Raw genomic sequence first — 27,207 nt, 5'->3', positions numbered from 1 at the left:
CTAGTTCTTCTAAGAAAGAAGGAAAAGATATCTGCTAATAATGAGTGAAAGCATGGACAAGAAAAACAGTAAATAGATTCCATCTACAACCAGTTTTTAATCACATGGTTCTTGTCTAATAGTCTTCATTTGCTTAACGAAAACTTTGAGGGCCCTGTGCTAGGCACTGCGTTCTTAATGGGGACACAGTGGTGAATGTGTCCTGTCCCTGCCTTTACTCCTTAGCACATAACAGGAAATCAACATATAATTTTTTTAAAGGGCTAAATCCTGATTATAAAGAAAAGATTTGGATCGTTGGAAATGACTATGTGTGTACTGGGGGTGGGGGGGAGCAGTGAGGGTGGGCAGGATTTATAGCAAAAGCCTCAGGACGTATACTAGCTGCATTTCAATGATTTAAAGACTGACCTTTGGAAAATAATTGTTAATATCATGTTCTCCCACAGACCACCAGGTGCATATAGGCCCGCAAGATTTTCTAGCTTCTTGCAAAATTTATTGACTAGCTTGTAATCTTTTTCCTGAAGAAATAGATTAGATGCAAGGAGAAAGAAGTTGTGGGCTAATGCATTTTCTGATCATTTGGGCTTTCTGGAAGTTTCTACAGTTAGTCCCGGTCACCTTTTTAGACATTCATGGTGTATCTCCAATTTCTTCTCTACCATGTTTGGCAGAATTCATTTTGGATGCTGTTTAATACAGTCACTAACCCCAGACAGAGAATGACTTGCAACAGGTGTGTCTGATAAAGAAAACATTGTTTCTGCTCTGCTTCAGGCATGTCTGACATGTTGGGGACCTGCTTTCCTTTGCAAAGCTGATAGGAATCTACTTGGGAGGGAGGAGTGCCTCCCAGTTTCAGGCCAGAAAGCCTCTCCGTTTGGCTAGCAGCAGAGTTAAGCTTGGAAGGAAATGCTAACATGTCTTCAGAGCTATCCTGAAGGAGCTAAGCTGAACGATAAATGGGTATTGATGGTCTAACATAAGAGGAGTTAGCAGTCATTTCCTGGGCAGGAGTTCTCTATGACTGCCTGGAAGCAAACAGGCCATCAGTGATTACAGAGTGATGGGTTTGGTCGTGTGAACTGGTCCATAGTAAAACAACTGTATTGACAACTTTGACATTATCTGAGATTGTGTATAATCCATGCAAAGGACAATTTGCTTTGACTACAGGACAGCCTGTGTGCCTTGATATTAATGCATTCACCAAATTAGTCAGTGAACTAGTAGAGGCTTGATGGAAGAGAAATTTGAAGTATGGGCCTTCTAAAAATTCAGGGATTGCAGAGACCTATTCAGAAATCCACTAATTAGAGCAGCACCAAGCAAGGACTAAACAAAAGCAGGATTTGTGCTTTGGGAAAAGGGCAGTGGTGACTGGGGGGAGGGAGAGCTATGCTAAGAGAGACTAAGGCTTTGAGCTTTTGGGAGCATTTGGAAAGTTACTATAGCATTGTATTGTATTGGAGGGATGATATGGAGTATATCTGAGTATAACATATAATATAACACAAAATATTTGTAATTTGACTATATATAATTTGAACTCATGTTTCTTAAATTAAGTACACTGGTATGCCCAAAGATCTGGCTAGACAGATGTGTCCAAGTGCTTTTAATTAATAGAACTGTTTAAAAATAGTCATGTAAGGGAATGTGGGGTGAGGAAGAATGTGTGTGTATGTGTGTATTTTTAGAGAATTCCCATGTGAAAGAAATAATGATAGCTAATGGTGAACACGATTCAGTTGTTAAAAATCATGGACCAATGTAGTAAAACACTTTCCACTTATTCTACTTGCTCCTACTTCATCTCTTGGGTAGAATCTCACCAGGCATCATGAAAAGAACAATTGTCTTTGAGAAGATGCCAGTGAGTTGGTATCTGACCCATATTAAATATCTGGTTATTGTGAGTTCATTTAAGATCCCAAAGTGTTGATGTGTCATCAGTGTCTTCTTTATTCATAAGTAGGAAAGAGGAAAGTCAAGTTGCTTAGTATCACCAGAGCAGTTACTAGGGGTCAGCTACAGGACTAGCACTGTATGTTTCATTGGAGTAGATGGAATTACCATTTGATGTGATTTGAGGGGAACAGGATGTCTCCTTACCTTGAAATATTTTCCCTGCATGGCCTGAAAATATTTAGCACTCATCCTGAAATACTATCAAGTAGAGCACTAGTGGGGTTGGCTTTACAGTTTACAAAATGATTTTCTACAGATTAGATGTCCTGGAAGGAGAGTTGTCTTTTTTTATTTTTTATTTATTTTTTAAAAATTTTGATATTGTAAGTAGACTTCACGTCCATTGCGGGGGCCCAACACGGGATTTGAACTCATGACCCAAGATCAAGACCTGAGCTGAGATCAAGACCTGAGCTGAGATCAAGAGTCGGAAGCTTGTCCAACTGAGGCATCCAGGCACCCCTACAGTTGTCTTTTTATTCAGAAAAGGATGCCTAATTACTTCACGATTGGGCTATTTTCCTTCAAATGTTTAACATTGATAGTAGTGATGTTTGTGTCTCACCTATCAGCTATTCATACCTCCAATAGGAATGAACTAAATCTGACGGAGCCCCTCCTAGATCTGGTTAAGATTAGTACAGATGAAATTAATCAAATGAGATTAGTTTTGCATAACCAGGAAGCTGGAGAAGGAAGAAGTAATTTTGGCTCTTCTAGCTGAGAGCAGACACGATCAAAGCCAAGGAAAGCAAGTGCTAGAATTCCAGGGGCAGAGTTGCTTCTGAGTAGCTGAGGTAAAAGTTCCAACCCTTTGAGATTGCTGTGTGGTGTCTCCAGGGAACGCTTTGTCCTGGGAACCCCTGTGGCTTAAAAGAGTCCACCAGCTAATAAGGTGACTTCCCTCCTGTCAGCAGTGGGCCAGGTGAGACTGCTATTTTCAGATGGACAAAATGCTGTTGGATAGGAGACTGGTCAGGGACATAAGGGGGCCAAAATTTGATTTTGGCAAAGCCGGGTGTGTGGAACTTTGGCAAGTTTCATATTGGCAAGTTTTCTTTGGTTAATGCCCATTGCACTGTTAGCACAGGCCAAGAGGTCCTGAGGAGCAATTCCCCAGTGTTGCTCCTCCCCCTTAGGGCAAGAAAGTGACTGCTTGCATCCTTTACAAACCAGTATGAAGCCACGTGACTATTCCCAACACATCACCTGTGAAAATGAAAAACTTACCTCCAAGCTGCAGTGAAACTGAACTCTGTTGACCTTATAACAACTCCCCACCTCCAAAAAAATGTGAGAGGAAACTGCAGTTTAAATAATGTAAAATTATATTTTGTGTAAGTAATGTTGGGCATCTATACGTACATATCTGGTATGGGATTGTATTAACAGACAATGTAGGCTAATTTATGGGCAATTGAAAGGATTTTTAAGGGTTATTTTGATTACATATATTTTTCTTTATGGGTGGAATTTAGAACCTAATCCCAATAAGAAATGACACCTTGGCTCTTGGCTCTTCCTCACATCCTATCCTCCCCTAAATCCAACTGATTTCACTCCAGATCCAACTGTCTCTTGAACACCCTCCTGAACATGTTCTTTGCCATCTTTTGGTTCAGGCCTTCGTTTCTTTCTTAGACAGATGTGTTCTCCCTGGTCAGCCTTCACTCATTTTGGCCAATCTCCTTAGTTGAGCCCTACATCCCTATCATGTTCAGTTCTGGACATAACCATTCTTTTTTGTGATTATGGCTTCCCGTATGTTACCCTAGCTTGGAAGGCCCTTTCCATCTTCCTCTGGACAACTCTTACCCTTTAGCCAAAGCCCAGTTCCAACTTTATCCCTCAGTAAATCCTTTCTTGGCCTCACCAGTCTGAGAAGTATTGTCTATTACATAATTTGGATACCTTGACCCACAAAGCCAAGATCTGTCCTGATCTCACTGACTTCAGCATTGTCTATACCACATACCCATGACTTGTGCCCTCTCAGTCCCTTCTCCATCCCTCCAAGGGAAAAAAAAAAAAAAAACCCACAGTGGAGATTGTTTTTCAGTTCCCGCAACTGGGCAGGCTTCTTAGCATGCAAGGCTTTCTGCTGAAATGCTTTTCTCCTTTTCAAGTCTTCCAGTTACCCCACAATGTGGTTAATTCCTTCTAAAACTTCTGTTCTAACTCAATCACCTATCCTATATTATCTATCTGGCCTGTTATGTATCTTCTTGGCATCAGATACCTTTTTATTTCTTTTGTAACATTTTCCACAGTCCTAGTGATATATTTGTGAGATTAATATTTGTGTACCTCATTAGATTGTATGCACTCCATGAATGCAGGGCTACTGTCTCTATTCTCAGAACTATTCCACTGCATCTGTCATTGATGGAATGAATGATTGAAGAATAAATGAGTTAATGTCTTCCTGACTAGGTAAGCTCCATGCATGTCCAAGCACAGTGTATGACAGAACATATTAGAATCACTATGTAAATACTTATTGTTGAATAAGTGAATGATATAACATATCAATAACTGCACATAACTCAACCAAAGTTCTTCATCTGACTTTTGGGCTTTGGGGACAAGCATAACAGAAGTATATTAGTATTATAGCTTGCAGCTAAGAACATGTGGTCTTTTACTTTCCCAACCTCAAGAAACACTGGATGTGATAACGGTTCCATAGAAAGAGAGCAGCCACAATAAGTATTAGGTTGAAAACAGAAGTAGAGGTATCAACACACAACAGTCTACAAATTTGTTGAGGGAAGCCAGAAATTAGCAGCTTGCACCAGTACCTAAAATAACTGTGTCTTTGGCTTTCGATCTGAAACTTTCAGTTTGTTCTCAGTAAAGTGATTGCATAAAAACTTACCATTCCCAAAGCTTTCCTATTGGTGAAGAGTTTGGAGATAATGGGGAGACTACTCCCTGGATATTTTCTAATACCCCATGTAAAAAGTACCTTCTTAGTTTTCGTATAGAATAGTATTTTTATGGAGCATCTTACATGGAAACCCAGTTTGTAAATGTCTCAGACACTGGCGTTTGCTCAGATATATGCATTGTACCCATCAAAGAACTGTTAATGACTTTTCATTTTTTATTTAAAAAGAAATGCAGTCCCATGAGTGGGACTTCCGGGGAAAGGCGTGCTTTCCACACTACCCACTTTTCAGCTAAAATAAGCCTTTGAAACTCATCCGGGTTTTGCTGAAGAGCTGCTCAAACCAAAGGGAGGGGCTTGGACTTCTTGTTTAGGGGTGGGGTCCCGGTCGGTGGGCACCGCAGCCGGCTTCTTTTCCTTTGGCAAAGAGTGGAGTTGGGAAGGGTCGGTGGAGGCACTGCGTGAAACCAGCAAACCCGACAGGAGGGGCGGTAAATAGGGGCGAGGGTGCAGGACTACCCCCTTGGGCCGCGCGCGAAACAAAGCCCCGCGGGGGACGCTCGACCACGCGGCAGGCAAGCGCTAGCTTCCTCCGGGCGGAGATGGTTGCGGGCGAGAGCGTGACGTGCCCGCGTTTGTCGGGCGCGAGCTGTTAGTAGCAGCAACGGTAACCGAGCAGCCAGAGCGCCAACCGCCACCCTCGGAGACCCGCACCACGATGCCCACGCAGCTCGCCGCCGGCCGGACGAGTGCCTCTGCGCCTGCGCGCCCGCGGGAAGCCCCGCCCCCTCCGGGCTGCCGGCGCGCGGGGCCGCGCCTCCTCATGGCGGCCGCCGCAGTGTGTGGTATTTAGCGGGGGCGCGCGGCGGGCTCGAGGACGCGCGAAACGACGGCGGCGGCGGCGGCGGCCAGGGGGGAGCCGGGACAGCGGTTGCGGGGCGCGCTCTCGAGCGGCGGCGGCGGCCCAGGGTGTCCCGTCGGTGCCGGCACGGGGAAGAGGCGGTGGCACTGCCCGCGGTGGCGGGAGTTCGCGGCAGCGACGGAGCGCGTTTGAGCCAGGACTGGGGTCCGAGGCGCGCTCTCCGCCCACAGGTAAGTGGGGCCCGGCCTGGAGGGAGGAGCCGGCCGCGAGGGGCTCTCCGGGAGGAGGACGCCCAGGCCCGGTAATGGCGGCGGGCGGGAAGGGCGGCGGGGCCGGGTCGCGCCACTCGGGCGGGGGCGCGGGTAGCCCCTGGCGCCGGGCGCCTTTGTCTCGGCCAGAGCCCGGCCGCTCGGCCGAGCGCCGCCCCCCGCCCCTCCCCTCCCCTGCTCGGCCCAGCCCGCGGTAGCGAGCCGGCTCGCCCCCGCCCCCGGCGCCCCGGGCCCGGCAGGCCCGCGGTGGGGGTCGGCCCCGCGCGGTCGGGCGAGGGCGGGGAAGGGCCTCCTGGCCGCCCGGCCCGGCCCCCCTGCTCCCGGGAGGCGGGCCTGGCGGGGGGAGGCGCCGGGCGCTCCCCGCGCCCCGGTGCCGGCCTTTGTTGTCAAGGGTCCCGGGGTGTGCGGCCAACATGGCGGAGGTCAGCTGAGTGCGGGCAGTGGCCGGCCCTTCGCTCCGGCCCCTCCCGGTGCCGCTCTGGGCCCGGGGGCCGGCCGGGGCGACTTGGCCGTCCTTGGCCTCCTCTGCCTGCCCGCGACCCCGGGAGCGGCCGTCCCCAATGGCGCTGCGTTCTTGCTCCCGCTCCCGGCCTCAGCCTTCATTGTGCGGTGGGAAGAATGCAGCCTCCTCCCTTGTTTATGTCTTTAGAGAGGAGATCGCGTGAACGGCTTGCCAGGGAAGCCCTAGTTTTTATTGTAAACCTTGGTTTTCCTAGGCTTCATTTTTCGGGTAGTTTGGGGGCCTTTCTTGAGTCTCTGAGATTATAACTCAGGAATGTGGGAAACCTGGGCCACAGTGTTGCGTAGGTTTTTCTTTTCTCCATTCCTGGAAAGATTCAGAATTTGTTTGCTCTGACATCCAGAGAGGTCCCAGTTTGTGTGTTCAGAAAATCAGATTGTGTAGCTGATTTGTCAAAGTCACGGAAGCCGTGAGTCTGGATATAGGGCAGCGATCAGACTGCCTGTTCTAGCAGTTGAACATTTACCATTTCCAGATAAGCGGCTGTCAAGGGTAAATTGTTAACTCTTTAAAGCAGTTGAATGTTGGGAGCACAGACTCGGAAGTCGTATTGCCAGCTTTGGTTCCATCCTGTCCCACCCGTTTGTGACCTTGGGCAAGATGCTTAACCTCTCTGTGCTTGATTTTCCTTATCTGCAAAATGGGTGTTATGACAGTACGTACGTCCAGTAGGATTGTTGGGAGAGTTGATAAGATGATAGTAGGTGAAGGGCTTAGAGCAGTGGGGTTAGTGGTTAATAAATGTTTGCTGCTTGGGCTCTTGTTCTTTCATAATTAATGAGTTCATTTTGGCATGATGGATATGTTGGAAGTACACAGACCAAAATATGTGAGCTCACATTGTACGTTGTTAGTGCTTTGGTTTTTATTTTACTGCATTTTTTTAGTTAAACAAAATGAACAGAGGTTTAGATAGTAAATTGACAGGCACTCTGAGATAGTGGCATTTGGAAATTTATATAGTAAGGAATTTGGATAGGTCTTGTGTGGTCTGGAATTATAAAAAAAAAAAACAACCAAGTGCTTAAGTGAGGTTTCCTTTTAGCACTTTCACATTTATGGATCAGTTCACTTCCAAGGGCTTGTGTTAACTAACTTGGAAGAGTGGAATAACGAATCCTTTTGAATGTTAGGTGTCTATGGTGTTACCACCCCTTTTAGACATAAGGGAAGAGCAAAGGGTAGTATGGTTATAAATGTAATGGTCTGGGGGCGCCTGGGTGGCTCAGTCAGTTAAGTGTCCGACTTCTGCTCAGGTCATGATCTCAAGGTTCATGAGTTCCAGCCCCGTGTGGGGCTCTGTGCCAACAGCTCAGCCTGCTTCAGATTCAGTGTCTCCCTCTCTCTCTACCCCTCCCCTGCTCACTCTCTGTCTCTCTCAAAAATAAATAAAGATTTAAAAAAAAATTTTTTTAAATGTAATGGTCTGGTAATTTTATCAGGGAAATATTGGTTCAAATTGTGGAGGAGAGAATATTGGTAGCTGTTAGGAGAACTTTATGATAAGTACGTTTTGAGACTTAAAAGTGGATTATACGAATTGTGTAATTTTTCATTCTGGAAATTACAGAAACTTGTGATTTGGAATGGTTAAGTGGCAACCCTAAAGTTAGTTTTGCCAAAATCTTTTCTTAGGTATATTATAGAATTGGTTCAGGTGCCCCCTGTTGGGATCTTTTCAGCATAATTTAGTAACATTTATTAATATTTCAAACTGAAGTACAGTATAATTAATAGATGTTGAACTTTTCAGGATAAGTAGTACACAAACTACAAATTTAGAAACAAACTTAATTCACTTTGTTCATTCTGAGCTTTGGGAAGCTCTTACAAACCTGATGTAGAGCAATATTCTTTAATTTCTGTAATTATATTATAATTAGGCTACAGTTAATTGATATTACAAAGGAAATATTTAGCCAAGACAGCAGTGACATAATGTGAAGACTAGGATTTTATTTTCAGTATATACGGTGTTCTGAAAACAAGTCTTACATAACCCTGCAAAGTGACCCCTTAAATTGTGTTTTAAAGCTTTGATTTATTCAGTTTCCAAAAGATTGGAGGTTTTTCTTTTTTTGCTTAAAGAGATGTTACGGACTTTTGGTTATGATTATGGAATTTCTGTACACATGTTGTAAATGTATAAATTCTGAATATTTTTGATATACACCACCTTACAAATAAAATCAATATATGAAAGCCTCAGACTTCCCATCCCACCCTGCCTCCCTTCTTCCCCGCAAAACCAACTGGAGTTATTTTTTTCACTTTATAATAGTATGATCCTTAATCATTTCTTTTAAATAGTGTTTTTTCTAATGCCCTTTAAATTATTTGGTTTTCCATGGCTGTGGCTATAGTTATTAGAGCACCTGATGCATAAGGGCAAAATTGTGTTTTGTATTCCTATCTCCTCAGTGCCTAACACTCAATACTTATTTGTTTCCTGACCTACTCCTATCTATAATGCTGATAACCCATGTATTATCCTCTTGCCTGCAGGTAATTTGTTTTAATGAATTTTTTTTAGAGCAGTTTTGCGTTCAGAGCAAAACTGAATAGAAGGTACAGAGATTTCCCATATTCACCCAGCCCCAGTGATATCCTTCCCCATTATCAACATCCACCACCAGAATGGTATATTTGTTACAATATGATCTACCTACATTGGCACATCATTATCACCCAAAGTCCATGGTTCAGTCTTGGTGTTCTGTATTAGGAGTTTTGACAGATGTATACTGAGTGCTGTGTATTCACCACTGTAGTGTACAGAAGAACAGTTTCTTTGCCCTAAAAATCCTCTCTGCTCCACCCACTCATTCATCCCTCCTCCAAGCTGATCTTTTTACTGACTCCATAGTTTTGCCTTTTCCAGAATGTTGTATAATTGGAATCATACAGCATGTAGCCTTTTCAGATTGGCTTCTTTCACTTGGTAGGATGCATTGAAGGTTCTTCCATGTCTTTTCATGGCTTGATAGCTCAGTTCTTTTTAGCACTAAATAATATTCACTGTCTGGTTGTACCACTTTATCCATTCACCTACCAGAGGACAACATCTTGGTTGATTGCAAATTTTGGCATTTATGAATAAAGCTGCTATAAACACCCTGTCAACTCCTTTGGGTAAATAGTAAGCCACAGGATTGCTGAATCTTATGGTAAGAGTATGTTTAGTTTTGTAAGAAACCTCCAAAGTGCCTTTTATAGTTGCATTTCCACCAGCAGTGAATGAGAGTTCCTGTTGCTCCACATGCCCACCAGCATTTGGCGGTGTTGGTGTTCTGCATTTTGGCTGTTCTCCTAGATGTGTAGTGGTATCATCTTGTTCTGATTTGCATTTCCCTGATGACCGGTGATGTGGAGCACCTTTTCATATGCCCATTTGCCATCTGTATATCTTTGGTTAGGTGTCTTTTAAGGTATTTGGCCCGTTTTTAGTTGGGGTTGTTAGTTTTATTGTTGAGTTTCAAGAGTTCTTTGTGTATTTTGGGTAACAGTCCTTTATCAGATAAATCTTTTACAAATATTTTCTCCTAATCTGCGGTTTTTCTTGCTATTCTCTTGACAGTGTCTTTCCCTTCAGGTCATTTTCCACTTTTATGTACCAAGGTATACTTAAAGTTTACATGTCGAAAAGTAAAACCTTTATTATTTCCAACTGTCCAGGGCTCTTACCCCCTATATTCGGTTAGTCTTAAGGTCCTGACTTTTCTGCCATCTGGTTATCTCAAATATGGCATTGCTTCTCTCACTCATTTTCACATTTGCATTCAAGTCTTCTACCTTCCACGTGGTCTGTCTGCATTTGGTCTTTGCCTCTTCCCTTCAGTTCTTCCTATTGTAGTTTAAGAGAGCTTAAACTTGTAGGTGACTTACAAGAACTTAGAAGAACTTCAGTATAAAGTCCAAAATTCCTTGATGGATGATAGTCAGTACACAGCCTTTCCTGAGTTTGCTCTGGGTACTTCCTGCCATTTGCAATTATATACTTATAAGTGCCTATGTGCACCATATTCTCTCTCTCCCTGTTAAAGTGTGTAATCTCAGCCTAGACATCACTTAGCTGAGACACTGTTCCTGGACTTCCCACCCTGAGTTGGGTGTCCTTTCTTTGTGTTCCCATAGCACTCTCTGCTTTGCTCCACTCTAACAAGTATCCCTCTGAACTGTAAGTGTTCTGTACTACTTTGCTCCCCAATAGACTGTAATCTCTGTGAGGACTTGGTCTTCATCACCCTTGTTTGTCTAGAGTTTAGCATTGTTTCTGGCATGTAGTTGGTGCTCAGTAAATATTTATCGCATGCCTGATAAACTAATACCTCACACTGTTCTTAAAATGTGCTAGAGCCATATCCTCCAACATTTCCTCTTGCCCTACCTGGTCAAGCTGGATTCTTTTTGTTTCTTGAACGCTTTCTGTACTTTAAAGCTCTGTGCCTTAGCTGATGATTGTACTTAATCTCTCAAATATCTACCTGTGCAGCTTTGGACAGATGATTTAAACTCTCCAAGCCTTAGTTTTCATTAGCATGTGAACAGCCAATTAAGCACATTGCTGCTTCCCCCATCCCAGATATCCTAGTGCTAGAGTGGCAGTATAGTTGAAGGGTTAAGGAGATAGGGCTCTGAAGAATCAGACCTGGATATGTCTCTTGACTCTATCACTTACTAGTTGTGTTTGTGACTCTAACCTCCATGAGAGCAGGGACACTGCCTACTTTTGTACCTTAAAAGCACATTGCCTATCCATAGAAAGTGCTTAAATAATTAAAAAAAAAAAAAGTTTTTGAGTAAGTTACTTAATTTCTCTAAATATTACCATTTACATTCTAGTGAGGGAATAAACAGAATTACAGATTGTGATATGTAAAGATCTTCCTCCACTTACTATGGGGTTATGTCCTGATAAACTGTTTGCAAATTGAAATTGTTGTTAAGTTGAAAACACATTTAATACAGCTAATCTACTGAACATCATAGTTTAGCCTAGCCTACCTTGAACATGCTGAGAACACTTGCATTAGCCTACTGTTGGGCAAAATCATCTAACACAAAGCTTATTTTATAATAAGGTGTTGAATATTTCATGTAGTTTATTGAATACTGCACTGAAAGTGAAAAACAGTAGTTATAGGTGTATTGATTGTTTATCCTCCCAGTTGCCTGCTGACTGGGTGCTATGGCTTGCTGCTGCTGCTTAGCATCATGAGAGGGTATCATACTGCACATTGATAGCCTGGGAAAAGATCACAATTCAAAATTCAAAGTATAGCATATCGCTTTTGCACCATCATAAAGTGAAAAATCATAAGGGAAACCATTGTAAGTTGGGGTCCATCTGTACTATAAAGGAGTTAAAAGTGCTGAAGTAAAAAATAGTGGCGGTAGGAGGGACACCTGCTGTCAAAAGTGGTGACATTTAAGCTATGATACAAGCTAGCTCTTTGAATGAGGGAAGGGAGAACCTCTCAGAATGAAGGAGAAGCAGAGGTAAAGGCCCAGATGCTGGAATGAGCATGTACTTACTGTTCTAGAAGTTGAGGGAAAAGAGTGTTCCTGGAGCCAGCGGATGATGGGGAGAGATGGCCAGGGATCAGATCCTGCAGAGTCAAAGCAAGGAATGTGAGTTTTATTTTAGGGGTACTGAGAAGCCATCAGAAGGATTTAAGTAAAGGAGTAGTATAATTCACTTCTAACTTTTAAGATAGCTTTAGCTGTTGTTTTGGAGAATTGATTGGTCAGACAGGCTCTTTTTTTATGACCTGGATTAAGGTGATGGCAGTGAAGATGAAGAGAAGTGGATGGATTTGAGATATATTTGGGAGACAGAATTAACAGGATTTGTTGATGGATTAGATGTGAGAGGTGAGGGAAGGAAGGAATTAGGTGGTTTCTGGCTTGAGCTGCTGTGTGGAACATGGTGCTGTTTACCAATATGGGAAAGACTAAAGGAGGGGATGGGACAGAAGGATAGCAATAAAATTCAAAGTTGTGATATGTTGGATTTGAGGTTCTCTATGAGACATCTAGAATGATTCAGTGCAGTGGAAGGGATATCAGGGGGATGTGGTCTTACAGAAGCCGGATGGGAAATATTAGAGCATGTTTAGGTGTTAGGGGGATGGTCTGGTAGCAAAAGAGGGAGGAATTGATGTAAGAGGAAGGGATAATAGAAGGGGTGTGAAGTCTGAGTAGGTGAAGGGATAATAGAAAGGGTGTGAAGTCTTGAGTAGGTGAGAGGACAGACCCAAGTGCAGGGTCACTTTATTCTAATGTGAGGGAAGGAGGTGGTAAATCAGTATTTGATGGCTTCTCTGGTATTTTCTGAAGGAAACATGGGTGAAGCCATCAGTTGAGAGTATTTGTAGTTAGTGAAGGAAACATGGGTGAAGCCATCAGTTGAGAGTATTTGTAGTTAGTGAATACCGGATGGTGGTAGGTTAAAGGTGTAATAGAGAAAGACATATTGAGAAACTGAGCAGAGGGAAAGAGAGGAGAGATGCTGTGATCTATTAGCTAGTGAGAATGCCTGATGCTGTTTCAGTAGATTCTAGGAGACTATCTAGAGCAATAGTATTTTTGTTTCTTTTTAAATTTTTTTAAATGTTTATTTTTTAGAGAGAGAGAGACAGCATGAACGGAGGAGGGGCAGAGAGAGAGGGTGACACAGAATCCAAATCAGGTTCCAGGCTCCGAGCTGTCAGCACAGAGCCTGACATGAGGCTTGCGTTCATGAACTGTGAGATCATGACCTGAGCTGAAGTCAGTGCTTAACCAACTGAGCTACCCAGGCGCCCCAGTATTTTGGTTTCTAAATGTAAACTTTTTTGTTGAAGTATAGCATAAATAGATAAAGCAAAGTGCTCAAACTATACCTATAGCTTGATGCATTTTCACAAAGAGAGCACCCTGTTGGGACCAGCTCTCATGTGTCCCAATTACTTTTACTTTTTTTTAAGTACCTTTTTTTTTCTTAATGTTTATTTGTTTTTGATAGATAGAGTATGAGCAGAGGAGGGGCAGAGAGAGAGGGAGACACAGAATCCAAAGCAGGCTCCAGGCTTTGAGCTGTCAGCACAGAGCCTGATGCGGGGCTTGAACTCACAAAGCGTGACATCATGACGTGAGCTGAAGTCAGATGCATAACCCAGGTGCCCCCCCAAAAAGTACTTTTTAAAATCTTCAGGGACTCTAGGCTGAATAATACAGATAAAATAGTCTGTTTTGGTTCAATTTATTCCTTAAGCTTGAGCCACAATGAGCAGAATGATATTGACGAAGACCTTTCATTAGGTCTTAGCTTGCCCAGTGGCATTGAACTTATTTGTGGGTTTTGTTTTTAATTACAGAGGTTGTGGGGAGCACATGGGAGGAACTAGAAAGAGAAGGTTGGAGGGAAAACCTTTGGACAACTAATCTGTATTTTTGAAGTAGATATTGGCAGTGAGAAGTATTTTCTTAAAAAGTTAGAGGAATTTAATGCCAGTCTTGAATTTTATAGGAAGCATTATACTGTCCTTGTTATAGTTATTTATTATTGTCATGTTGACAAGCGTAGCTAGTGATGGTTGATAACAGTGAAATTTAATGTACATTGGCTTCTTTGCAAACACTCTGCCTTGGAAAGATTGCTTTAGTAGTTGGTTTAAATAAGTTGAATAATCTCATTGTTCAAAACTTGCTTTTTTCTTCTTTGCGTTTTACCTTTTGCTCTTTTGAGTTTGGTTAAAGCTCAGGCTTTGTGTGTGTGTGTGTGTGTGTGTGTGTGTGTGTGTGTGTGTCAAGGACCCTTTGTCAGGGACAGCTTCAGACGTTTATATAGTTGTGAATTAATTTCTGCACACTGTATTCTTTTGGTTTTTTTAGGAGAGATGATCGAACATGTTATTTTGTCTTATAATTTTAAAATGGTAAATTTTTATAACTATAAACTAAAATATGTATATATGTATATGAAATATGTGGATTTTTAAAAAAATACTTACTTTGAGATAGAGTGTGTGCACGTGTGTGCTCATGCAGGGGAGGGACAGAAAGAGAGGGAGAGAGAGTCTGAGCTTGTCAGCACAGAGCCCAGCTCCATGGCTTGATCTCACAAACTGTGAGATCATGACCTGAGCCGAAATCCAAAGTCAGATGCTTTACCTGGCACCCCTGAAATATGTGGATTTTTATGTGAATGGGCTGTTTCAAAAATTTTTTCCTTGTTAGTACCCATATATTTGAGTCATTTTAAGAAAGAAAGAAATCAAAGAAAAAAAGCCATCAAGGCAGGTAGACAGAATTAGCTCTTGGTTTCTCAGTGTTTCAATTTTTTTTTAAACTTTTTTTTTAAGTTTGTTTTGAGAGAGACAGAGGGAGTGCGAGTGGGCGAGGGGCAGAGAGAGAGGCAGAGAGAGAATCTCAAGCAGGCCCCTCGCTGCCAGCGCAGAGCCCAACCAGGGCTCAAACTCATGAAACTGTGAGATCGTGACCTGAGCTGAAATCAAGAGTTGGGTGCTTGACTGAGCCACCCAGGTGCCCCTCTCATTGTTTCAATTTATATATGAAGTCACCAGCAATTTCTTAGCAGGTAAGTGTGGGGACACAAAATATGCACTAAAATTTCCCTTTTTATTACCAAAATAATATATGTGCTTTAATTTGAGGAATATATACAGAAATGCAACCCTAATCTTCCCTATGATCATTCATAATCCCATATTAAACATTTTGGCATAGTTTCTAGTCTCTGTGTGTGTGCTACACTTTTTTTAAGTCAGCAGGAGATATTTTAATTTCTTTGATCTGATGTAAATCCTTGTAGATATTTTCTTGAATGATTACCACTGGTCAGTAACTACATGTTTGAACTGTGTAATTCCAAATGATGATGTTTGTGCTTATAGTCTGTACCCTGCAGTTTTTGATATTTTGTGTACCTATAGTTCGGTGGTCCCATGTCTGATCTCTGGTTTCTGGTTCTAAACTTGACTTGCCTGTCTTCTCTCCTCCCTCACTTTAAGTCTTTAAACCACATTTTGCAGTTTGGATGCCCCTCCAGTTTCTTTTCTGTCTCGTTACATGGAAATACATGCATAGAGACAACAGCCTTGTAAGTGTATATATTTACTTCTTGTAACATAAATAGGATTATGCTATGTGACTTTTTTTTTTTTAACCCACTCATTTAAACAGGTTGATTCTTATATTACTAGATGAGTCCATCTTCTTAAAAACAAGGCAGCATAGTGTTCTGTTGTGTGGACTGTATTTTAGTCACTCCCTTAAGATAGGGCTTGAGTTTTCAGTTTATTTGCTGTTACAAACAGGATTGCTATAGGCATCCAGATACATACACCTTTGCCAACATGTAAATTAGAAGAGGGACTTGGAAGAAATTTCTGGGTGAAGAGTATACACTTACATTTTGAAACAAGCTGTCAGATCTTATTAGAAGCTTCCACGGTGGACATTTCCAACAGTGTAGTTAAGTCTCTTTCCCGACATCTTTGCCAATACTTGGAGTCAAATCTTTGAAAATAAATTTCTGTCCTTTCTTAAGTAACACATGCAATTTGTGACATTTCTTATATCAAGTCTTTGAACTTCTTTTTCCTTTTTTCTAGACTTTTACATGCACCTGTAATTCAAAATAAAATATTCCATTAGCTTTGTGTTTTATTTTTGATTTATTTTTTTAATGTTTATTTTTGAGAGAGACATGAGCAGGGGAGGGGCAGAGAGAGAGGGAGACACAGAATCTGAAGCAGGCTCCAGGCTCTGAGCTGTCAGCACAGAGCCTGAGTGGGACTTGAACTCACAGAGAGCGAATCATGACCTAAGCCGATGCCAGAGGCTTAACCACTGAGCCACCCAGGCGCCTCTAGGTTTGTGTTTTTTTTTTTTTTTTTTTTTTTTGAAGAAAAATTCCCTGGCCTTACTTCTCTCCAGGTGTCCTTTGCCAGAGGCAACTATTTTTGCTGAGCTGATTATTTTTGTATTTACCATCTTTGTCTCTAACATGCTTCTATTGTTAAGTTTTTTTAAAATTTATTTTTGAGAGAGACAGAGTGCGAGCGGGGGAGGGGCAGAGAGAGAGGGAGACACAGAATCTGAAGCAGCCTCCAGGCCCCAAGCTGTCAGCACAGAGCCCAATGTGGGGCTCAGACTCCCCAGCCGTGAGATCATGACCTGAGCTAACGGTGGCCGCTTAGCCGACAGAGCCACCCAGGTACCCTTAACATGCTTCTATTAAATCCAGATTTCAATTTTAGGTGTTATCTATTCAGTTCCTGTTGTAGATTTAACTTGTCTTCCTGCCTCTGTCACATGTACAGACCTTCCCATTTACATACTCCTTTAATTTAGTGACATAATTTTGTATTTGCATTATTATTATGAAAGTTATTCGCAAATTGAGCTATATAGTAAGCTGTTGTGACTTTTTTCCTTATACCGTTTAATTGGAATTTGTATATGTCGCTAATATTTGTCCTTTTTCTTTTTTCTTTGTTTTCTCTGTGCTTACTGCTAATACCGCCCCACATTCCTTACTACTTGTCTTAAGTGTTCAGGTTGCTTGCTGCCTCATGTTGCCTTCTTTGCTAACGTAAAGTTGTCCTTGTCTGTGTTCCCTGTACCTTTCTTCTGGGTTAAGTCTTACTTAACTGTAGCCATGTTGTCCTTTTTCTTGGTTCATTCCTTATCTATGAAAGGCTTGTCCTCCAGGAGCCTCCTGAGAACATTTCCAGGGGAAGTTCAGTTTTGAAACTTTGCATCATTATTCTGCCCTCAACACTTTTAGGATAATTTGGTTGCGCATAGAATTCTAGAACAGTAATCATTCTCTTTGAGGATTTTAAAAAACATGGTTCTATTGCATCCAGCTTTGGATGTGACTACTCAAAGTCCAAAGTTCTTTTGCTTTCTGATTTATTTGTTCAGTCAACAAATAATTTTTTGAGTCTGTGTGCTAGGCACTGTTTTAAGTGTTTTGAGATACATCACTGAGCCTACCTTCCTACCTTCCAGAGTTGGGGGGGGGGCTACTACAACGAGCATAATAATTCAATTGTATAGCCTGATAGAGGGTAATACATTCTGTGGAAAAAAAATAGAGTAGAAAGGGAGGAGGGAAAAGGAGAGAAGAGGAAGAGTCTGGTGGAATAGGTGAGGATTAGGAGTGCATAGTGGAGGGTCAGTGGGCAGAGTGCTGATCACTGTTTGCAATAGAGGGGACAAGGTAGGCCTCATTGAGAAGATAGCAAACAAGCAAAAATAAGAAGGAGGTGAAAGAATCTGTTGTTATGTACATCTAGGAGGAAAGTATGTTAAAGCAGAGGCCCCAAGGAACAGCTTAGTTTTATGGAACCAGGAGGCTAGTGCAGTGAGTGAGGGCGAAAGAAGTGGGAGATGGAGTTGAAGAGTGATCACCATATTATTTAGGGCCTTACAGGCTGTTCAAGATTTTTCTGTTACTTGGATAAGGGTTGCCAATGGGGAGGGTAGTGAGCAGAGGAGTGACATAACCTGATATAAATTTTAACAGGATTTTTCTGGTTGCTATGCTTAGAACATACTGGGATGGGTGTGGGAGACAAGGATGGGAGTGGGGAGACTGCTTAGAAGGATATTGTGGTAATTCAGATGAGTGATAATGGTCGCTTGGAATATATGATATGGTAGTGGTAGAGGTGGTGAGGAGTGGCTGGATTCCGGATATATTTTTAAAGAAGATACACTAAGATTTCCTGGTGGTTTTATTTATTTTTATTTTTTAAGTTTATTTTGAGAGAAAAAGAGAGGGAAAGAAGTTGAGTGGGGGAGAGGCAGAGAGAGAGGGAGACAGAGGATCTGAAGCAGACTCTGCTGACAGCAGGGAGCCTGATGCAGGGCTCAAACTCACAAACCACAAGATCATGACGCCAGCTGAAGTCAGATGCTTAACTGAGCCACCCAGGTGCCCCCTGGTGGTTTTAGGTATATAGCATGAAAAAAAGAATCAAGGATGACTTTAAGGCTTTTGAACCGAGTAACTGGAAGGATGGAGTTGCCATCAAGGGAGGGGAAGGTGGTGGGTGGAATAGTTTGGAAGATAGGGAGTTCAGTTCTGTTCAGCACTTTCCCCACCCCTGCCCCCAGGGATATCTAGGAAGCAGTTGGATGTACAAATCTTGGGTTTAAGAGAAATCTGGAGGGGTTTTTTGTTTGCTTTTTTAGTCTGGGCTGGGCATACACATTTTTAAGTCCTAGGAATGTTGGTGGAATTTGAAGACTGCAAGACTGAATGAGATCAACAAAGCCAGGAACAGTGGACCATGGACAACTCCCAATTTGAAGAGTTTGGGGAGAAGAGCAGGAATCAGTAAAGGCAGCTGAGTTGCTGGTGAGCTAGGAAAACTATGTGTGCAGGGTCAGTGAACAGAGTTTATCAGGCAGGAGCCAGTGATTGATCAGTTCTGTCAGATGCTGGTGACAGATGAAAACTTGCAAATTAAATACAAACAAAACTGCAAAACCAGTGAAATTCAAATTATACTCATTTTACTAAAGCATTGGGTCCTGTCTGCTAAATTGAAATCTTGAAACAAAATGGCTTATAGAATTGACTATGGTTATGCTGTAGGTTCTTTTTGAGTTAAACATACCAAGATTGACCTGCATGGTGTGGTCACCATGTTTTGCATTTTCTTACCAGCATATAAATGCTTCAGGGAAAAACCATGATGCCACTGGGCTTTGCTTCACAGAAATGCATCAATTTCATTTGAGGTTCCCTTCTGCTTTTGTCTTTAGCCTGTCATTATTAGAGTATTGTAGTACTGACTTGGAGCCAGCATGACCATAAATGTGAATGGGAGCATTCAGTTATTTGGCTACCATATGGAGTCAGATGATTCGGAATGTGCTACTACTGCTTTTTAGATTATTAAAAACAGGAAAATAAAACATTCAATTTTTGTAGAGAAATGTAGATCTCCCCCCTCTTCCAAGAATAGAATCTTAGGTTGAGGAAGTTTTTTCTAAGTTTGTTTATTTTGAGAGAAAGAGCGAGCAGGGGAGGGGCAGAGAGAGAGGGAGAGGATCATAAGCAGGCTCCCTGCTGTCAATGCCCAGCCCCATATGGGACTTGAACTCACAAACTGTGATATCATGTCCTGAGCCGCAACCAAGAGTCAGACGCTTAACTGACTGAGCCACCCGGGCGCCCCTTGAGGAAATTTATTTTATTTTTTTTAAGTTTGAGGAAAATTTGAGTATGTTAATTCATGTATTATATCCTTATGTGAAATAACAAATTATTTGGTTGGAGTTTCAAGTACAATGCTTATGAAGATAAATTATAACAATTTCAGTGAAATATGATTTAATTTGAAAAGGATCCATGAATTTTTTGATACGGCATTTCTTTCCCATACATTCCATTGTTTTTCTACTCTTTTACTAGTAAAGAGCTACCTATCATATGTCATGTTAAGACTCTGTAATTATGATTTTGCCTCATTTCTTTAATATCTTCTGTCTCCCAAGCAGTGTATAGTTTTGTGTTTAGCTCAATATCACCAACTCTTTATAGATTACTGCCAATTTTGATCTGCTTTAAAATTTTTGGCCAGTGTGTGTGTGTGCGCGCGCGGGGTGGGGGGTGGGGGGAGGGCGGTTACCCTACCATATTTGTCAGGTGGAATGTGGAGTTGAATGGGTTGTATGTTCTAGTGTAGAACTGGCTAACATAGCTTAATGCCAAGACAGAGCAAAAGAGGAAACATCTATTGGAATGTGTGATAGTTTTACATCCTGAAAGAATATAAAACATAATCATGGTAGTAAACAACAGTTGTAGTAAACCTTGGACACAACTAAGTGAATATTGGACAGTTTTTTCTGGATGCTGTAGGGTTTGGTTGTATTACAGTAGTGATTGTGTTGTAATCATGACTGATACAGTTTTGATAAGTTCAGGTGTGTTACGAAAAATTTTGTTAGCAATATGTGGTATGAAATAAAAATGTTGAGAAAGCCTGTTTGACCCTCTTTTGACTCTCTTTCTGCTTACTCATATTTTTGTGCTCTTGCCTCACTTCTTGATACTTGGATTTAATGTCTAATTGTTAATGACAAACTCAGATTATCAGATTCTACCACTTTGATACAAAAAAATTACAGAAGCAACTACTTGTTAGGGCTAAAGGTTTAAATAACTTAGGGAAATTTTAATTTTTTGGCCAATTTTGTAAATACTGAAAAGGTGTGTTGGATGCTAAATTAAATATTCTGTCCCAGTACGAGGTTTTCCAGTTTTGAGGGTTATTTGAAAGAAATGAGATTTAGGGACAAAGCAGACAATGTGGTTCTGTGCTTATTCTTATTTTTTTTTTGATCTTCAGTTTCCTCATCTACAATATGAAGTTATAACCTACGTTATGAAGCTTAAATAAATGGTGTGTATGAAGCTGACACAGTGCCTGAAAAGTTGATAGGTGCCCAGTTTATGCAGCTTTGTTCACAGCAAACTCTGTAATCTTTATCAGATTTCAGATACCATCCTAAATTGAGGTTATGAAAATGAACACAGTAGTTTGAAACAACAGTTTCCAGCAAAATCCTGTATAATCCAGGTGTTTTTTATTTAGTGATTAATTGCAGGGTTCATGGTATGACTCTATAAACATTACCAGTGGTTGTATTGTTAATAATTTATCAAACATTACCGTGTATTTAATCTGTTAATGTCCAAAAATCTGTTGTTGTTGGTTTTATCATTGTACAAATGAGAAATTTGAGACCCAGAATATTGTAATTTTGCTCAATGTCAAAATAATTAGTAAGAGCTAAAGTAGGAGTTCAGGTTTGAGCTTCTGATTCCAATCAAAGTCATGGTTCTTTTCACTATACATAGGCAACCTTCTTGAGTTATGTTATTAGGGCATTACTAAGAATTGAGGTTACTGTCTAGGAATTGATGGGTTTATGGGACTCTGATGTTATAAACATAAACATTTTGAAAAGTTAGAGAAGTGGTATGGAAGTACATCCATTTCTTTTTTCTTTTTTAGATTCTGTTTATAATGATAAAATTATTTCATACAGTGTTTCTTTTTTAAAGTAGGCTTTATTTCTTTTGGGCAGTTTTAGATTCAGTAGCAAAACTGAATAGAAGGTACAGAGATTTCCCATATTCACCCAGCCCCAGTGATATCCTTCCCCATTATCAACATCCACCACCAGAATGGTATATTTGTTACAATATGATCTACCTACATTGGCACATCATTATCACCCAAAGTCCATGGTTCAGTCTTGGTGTTCTGTATTAGGAGTTTTGACAGATGTATACTGAGTGCTGTGTATTCACCACTGTAGTGTACAGAAGAACAGTTTCTTTGCCCTAAAAATCCTCTCTGCTCCACCCACTCATTCATCCCTCCTCCAAGCTGATCTTTTTACTGACTCCATAGTTTTGCCTTTTCCAGAATGTTGTATAATTGGAATCATACAGCATGTAGCCTTTTCAGATTGGCTTCTTTCACTTGGTAGGATGCATTGAAGGTTCTTCCATGTCTTTTCATGGCTTGATAGCTCAGTTCTTTTTAGCACTAAATAATATTCACTGTCTGGTTGTACCACTTTATCCATTCACCTACCAGAGGACAACATCTTGGTTGATTGCAAATTTTGGCATTTATGAATAAAGCTGCTATAAACACCCTGTCAACTCCTTTGGGTAAATAGTAAGCCACAGGATTGCTGAATCTTATGGTAAGAGTATGTTTAGTTTTGTAAGAAACCTCCAAAGTGCCTTTTATAGTTGCATTTCCACCAGCAGTGAATGAGAGTTCCTGTTGCTCCACATGCCCACCAGCATTTGGCGGTGTTGGTGTTCTGCATTTTGGCTGTTCTCCTAGATGTGTAGTGGTATCATCTTGTTCTGATTTGCATTTCCCTGATGACTGGTGATGTGGAGCACCTTTTCATATGCCCATTTGCCATCTGTATATCTTTGGTTAGGTGTCTCTTAAGGTATTTGGCCCGTTTTTAGTTGGGGTTGTTAGTTTTATCGTTGAGTTTCAAGAGTTCTTTGTGTATTTTGGGTAACAGTCCTTTATCAGATAAATCTTTTACAAATATTTTCTCATTCTCTTGACAGTGCCTTTTGCAGAGCAGAAATTTTTAATTTTAATCAAGTTCATGTGTTTGGTGTTGTTCTTGAAAAGTCTTTGCTAAACCCAAGGTCATCTAGATTTTCTCCCTTTCTAGGAGTTTACATTTAGGTCAGTGATCCATTTTGAGCTAATTTTTGTGAAGGGTGTGGGATCTGTGTCTAGATTCATATTTTGGTGTGTGGATATTGAATTGTTCTAGCATCATTTGTTGAAAAATCTATCTTTTCTCCATTGCCTTTGCTCCTTTGTCAAAGATCAGCACAGATCAGCACACTTATTTTAAAGTGAATTTTTAATCTCAGTTGTGAATTCTCTTTGAATTCATTTAAGTAAATGCATTCTACTTGTAGGGACACCAGGGATAAGTGAATTCTGGTTGTATACATATGCCATTCCTTCTCCTTGGAATCCTTCATGCTGTTTTACTTGATTTAGTCATTCCTTCAAGAAATATTTAAATTATCTAGTCTGGGCTTGGTACTGTCCTAGGTGCTGGAGACATGAGAGTGAACAAAAACAAACAAGGTCTATTCTCATGCAGTTTCTCAGTGCAGAAGTTCTGAACCAAAAGTGAATGGTTCAGGGATCCTGGCAGTTCTCAAGGTCCTTTCAGGGTCAAAACTTTTTTTTCACAATAATGAGACGTGAGAGTACAGTGGAGTTTCCCAGAGGGTACATGGCATGTGGCATCTTAACAGATTAAATGCAGAAGCAGATAATGAATATCCAATTGCATTTTATTGCATCAGACATTAAGAAGTGCAAAAATGTGAAACATAGACATTCTCCCTATGAAAATATTTTTCATAAACATTTAACGTGTAATGGATTTTTACATGTAATTTATAATGATATTAAAATAAAGAAATACTTAAAAATTTATTGGATTGAATTTCTAATATAGTAGAATAATATATTCTAATATAATAATGTATTAGAAATATGTAAATATCATACGTATAAACCACATAGACGAAAAGCTCTTTTGGGGGCCTTAATAATTTTTAAAAAGTACTGAAAGTACTAAGTAATAATTTTTTAAAAGCAGTGAAGACTAAGTTTTTTTTTTTTAAATGGGCAGGTAGGCTTAAAGGGCTTAGAAGTCACAGGGTCAGCTAACTGCTTTCGATTCTAAAGCAGTTATTGGCAATATGTAAATGAAAGGGTGTGACTATGGTCCAGTAAAACTGCTTACAAAAACTGGCAACTGGCTTGCAGTTGTAGTTTGCCAACCATTGATATTAAGTGTTCCTGATACCAAAAACCTTGAGAATTACAGTTGTGAGTAAAAAGTTGGTGGTGTAGTTGGGAGGGAATAGGGGAGAGAATAGACAATAAGTAGTTAGAATTTCATTTTTTTCACACTGTTTTAAAGTTTATTTTGAGAGAGCACATGTGTGCGTGTGGGCAGAGGAGGGGCAGAGAAAGGGAGAGAGAGAACCCCAAGTTGGCTCCATGCTTTCAGCATGGCTCCAACCCACAAACTGTCGAAATCAAGAGTCAGATGCTTAATTGACTGAGCCACCCAGGCACCCAGTAGTTGGAATTTCAAATGGAAATAGATACTGTGAAGACAATGAGAAGGGTCATTTGGCCTTTAGATAAATCGATCAGGAAAGGTGCCTTAAAGAGCTGACTTTAGTTAACTGGTTACTTGTTCAGGACTTGACTAGGTATCATCTCTTCTCCTTTTCCTCCACCTCCTGCCTTCTCCTTCTCCTCCAAGTTTAATTTATTTATTTTGAGAGAGAGCACAAGCAAGGGAGGAACAGAGAGAGGGGAGAGAGAGAATCCCAATCAGGCTCTGTCTGGACTGTCAGTGCAGAGCTCAATGTTGGGCTCAAATCAAGAGTTTGATGCTTAGCTGACCTGAGCCACCTGGGTGCCCCTCATCTCTCTTTTTTGATCTCCCCTTGGTAATTAGGGATCCCTTTTGCAATTGGGAGGCAAAGGAAAAGATAGTTTAATTAAGTATATATATTTTTATATTGAATGTTATTAGACTTAAAGATTAATTTTTCAAGTTGAATTATAAAATGTCTAAAGCATATTTGCTTTAAAAGGATTGAGGAAATTATACAGCCTAGCTTAGAAAATTGACGTAAGTTACGTGACATTAAGCATGTTACTTCTTTATAATTCTTCTTTTCTGAAATTGAGAGTTGGTTAAATTTCTTCCAAGTTTAAAATTTTCTGGTTTGTTTGGTTGCCATTTGTCTCCCTCCCCCATCCCTTCTAAATCTTCCCTGATCAGATAAGCTCCAACTTCCATCATCTACTAATTAATTCTATGATCTGAAACCTTTAATTTGTAAATTTATTTTCTTATTCTTGAGGTAGGGGATAGATGCTTAATTTGGAAGTTCATTGAAATGGTTAAGTCACGGTTGTATGTAAACCTTTGAGGACAATACCTGGAACATACTAGGTGTTTAATAAATGTTTGGGGCAGCTGTTTGAAAGAAAATGGAGGAAAGTCTCTACTTTTCCTTATTTAGCTTGCTGACCCTAGGGCTCCACTGAGACTGGCAAGCTCCAGTGAGAGGCATGAAAATTAAAAATGAAAACTGTAGAGGGGTTAAGGAAGTACAAGAGCAGTATAATCCAGATTTATGTATCCATTCCAACTTTAGGGAAAGGACATGGAAACAGCTATTCCTGCCATCAAAATCTCTGTTCCCTTGTTGAAAAATGCTTTACCATATCAAGACATAAGTAAATTTATTTATTTATTTATTTATTTATTTATTTATTTATTTATTTATTTATTTATTTAAAAAATTAATGTTTATTTTCTGAGAGAGACAGAGTGTGAGCAGGGGAGGAGCAGAGAGAGAAAGGGAGACACAGAATCTAAAGCAGGCTCCAGGTTCCCAGCTGTCAGCACAGAGCCCGATATGGGGCTCGAACTTACTAACTGTGAAATCATGACCTGAGTTGAATGAAGTCAGATGCTTAACTGACTGAGCCACCCAGGCACCCAAGACATAAGGTAATTTTAGCAAAATCAAATTCATGAATTAGAACTTAATGAGTTCTTTTGGAACGCAGTGCAAAAACAAAGACTGGAATTATGAGGGGAAAAAATATGTGATTGGAAGATAGATCCAGCAGAGAGTCAATATCAGAATTAGGTGCAGAAAAGAACCGAGTAGATGGAAAGGATTAAAGAATAATTAGAAGTCCACAAAGGTGAAAGATTTGAGCATTTGGATTGAAGACTCACCTAGCGTTTTGTTCAGCAAGTGCTGATGGCACATATTTAGATGTTTTGGTGATAATTTCTTTCAGAGACCAGAGCCACCTGTCGAGGGACATGTTACCTGCAAAGGAATAAGAAAAATGGCATACATTTTTCATCTACATCATTATATGTCATAAGACTGTGAGCAGAATTTAAGAATTTTTATAGTTCTTAGGGGAAACGGGTGTGTGACAAGAATGGTAAACTTGTGCAGTTGCTGTAAGAGCTTCAGATTGCCAGGCCCTGAGGCGGTTTCTGCAAACTTTCTTGAGGTGTGGTGGCTGTATCAAAAAATGAACCATAATTAAGGATTCAGGGGGAAAAAAAGATAGGCATTTGCCTTTTTTTTTTTTTTAAGTTTTTATTTTAATTCCAGTTAGTTAACATGCAGTGTTATATTTCAGATGTACAGGATAGTGATTCAAAACTTCCATGTGTCACCTGGTGCACATCACAAGCACAGTCCTTAATTCCCAAGGATGGGCATTTGTTTTGTGATGTAATTGTGAGAAATGAAACCAGAGTTGTTGCAGTTGGGTTTAAATGATTGTTTTGACACAGTTTTGAAGTTTCATACAATCTTTACCTTGGCAGGTGGGAAAGGGGAAGTTTTACTATTAGCCTGTTAAAAGCAGGCTTCCCTTGTTTTGCAAGATGTTAGTACTTTCATTCTTGATGTTAATAAATTGTAGGTTTGATATAAAATGAAAATATGATAATTGCTAGTAAAATAGAATTAGGATGTAGAACCAGGTGTCCGACAGAACTTTCTGCAGTGAAGACATGGATGTACTGTGACCTCCCCCACGCTCCCACTAAAAGAGGATGCAGAGACCTTGTTGAGAAAATGGAAACTCTCATATTGAAACTTTCTTAACTTTCAACTTCCTGAACTAGACATCTTCTATCTTCTCTGTTCTTACCATGGAGAAAGTATTTCTTCTAACGAAGTCTAGTCACTCTGTCTTGAGTTTTGAATCCCTCGTCACCAAAAACTTTATTGTTCCATTTCTTGGGATTATCCTCTTTTCTGGACTCATCATTCACTATATCAGCATTCACTATATTCTGGTCCCTCCCATTTCAAAACAAAGAAAAAAGAAAAACAAAACAAAAACAAAAACAAAACCCAAGCAGATAACTACCCTGGACCTTTCAGCTACTTCTTAACTTGCCTCTTTCTATAGCCATGCTTTTTAAATTTACACAGCATCGTGTTCAGTCTCTTTTGGTCTGATTTACACACCGACCTTATTTCCAAGGTTGCTTTTGCAGAGGTCACCAGTAACTTCCA

The 27,207-nt window shown here is 40.6% G+C and overlaps 1 protein-coding gene and 1 long non-coding RNA gene across 4 annotated transcripts in view; one reads left to right on the top strand and one right to left on the bottom strand.

The window, feature by feature from the left end:
* The first annotated feature begins 5,824 nt into the window (after window positions 1-5,824).
* The window catches only part of SIAH1 (siah E3 ubiquitin protein ligase 1), a 31,176-nt gene continuing 9,793 nt past the window's right edge, over window positions 5,825-27,207 (top strand). Inside the window, exon 1 of one of the 3 annotated variants that reach the window (XM_045046513.1) lies at window positions 5,825-5,956. The gene's annotated coding sequence lies outside the window, so the exon portion shown is untranslated. The remainder of the gene's footprint in view (window positions 5,957-27,207) is intronic. The other 2 variants (XM_023245151.2, XM_023245150.2) reach the window with 2 other exon arrangements.
* Window positions 11,566-26,138, bottom strand: LOC109494838. Its single transcript, XR_006590533.1, has 3 exons — window positions 25,896-26,138; window positions 15,931-16,146; window positions 11,566-12,124 (listed from the first exon to the last, which is right to left on the bottom strand). It is a non-coding gene; the product is annotated as an uncharacterized LOC109494838 (long non-coding RNA).

The sequence above is a fragment of the Felis catus genome, chromosome E2 (assembly GCF_018350175.1).
Source record: "Felis catus isolate Fca126 chromosome E2, F.catus_Fca126_mat1.0, whole genome shotgun sequence".
Classification (NCBI taxonomy): Eukaryota; Metazoa; Chordata; class Mammalia; order Carnivora; family Felidae; genus Felis; species Felis catus.
Note: the sequence above shows the minus strand (reverse complement) of the source record. Positions and strands in the feature narration are given on the sequence as shown.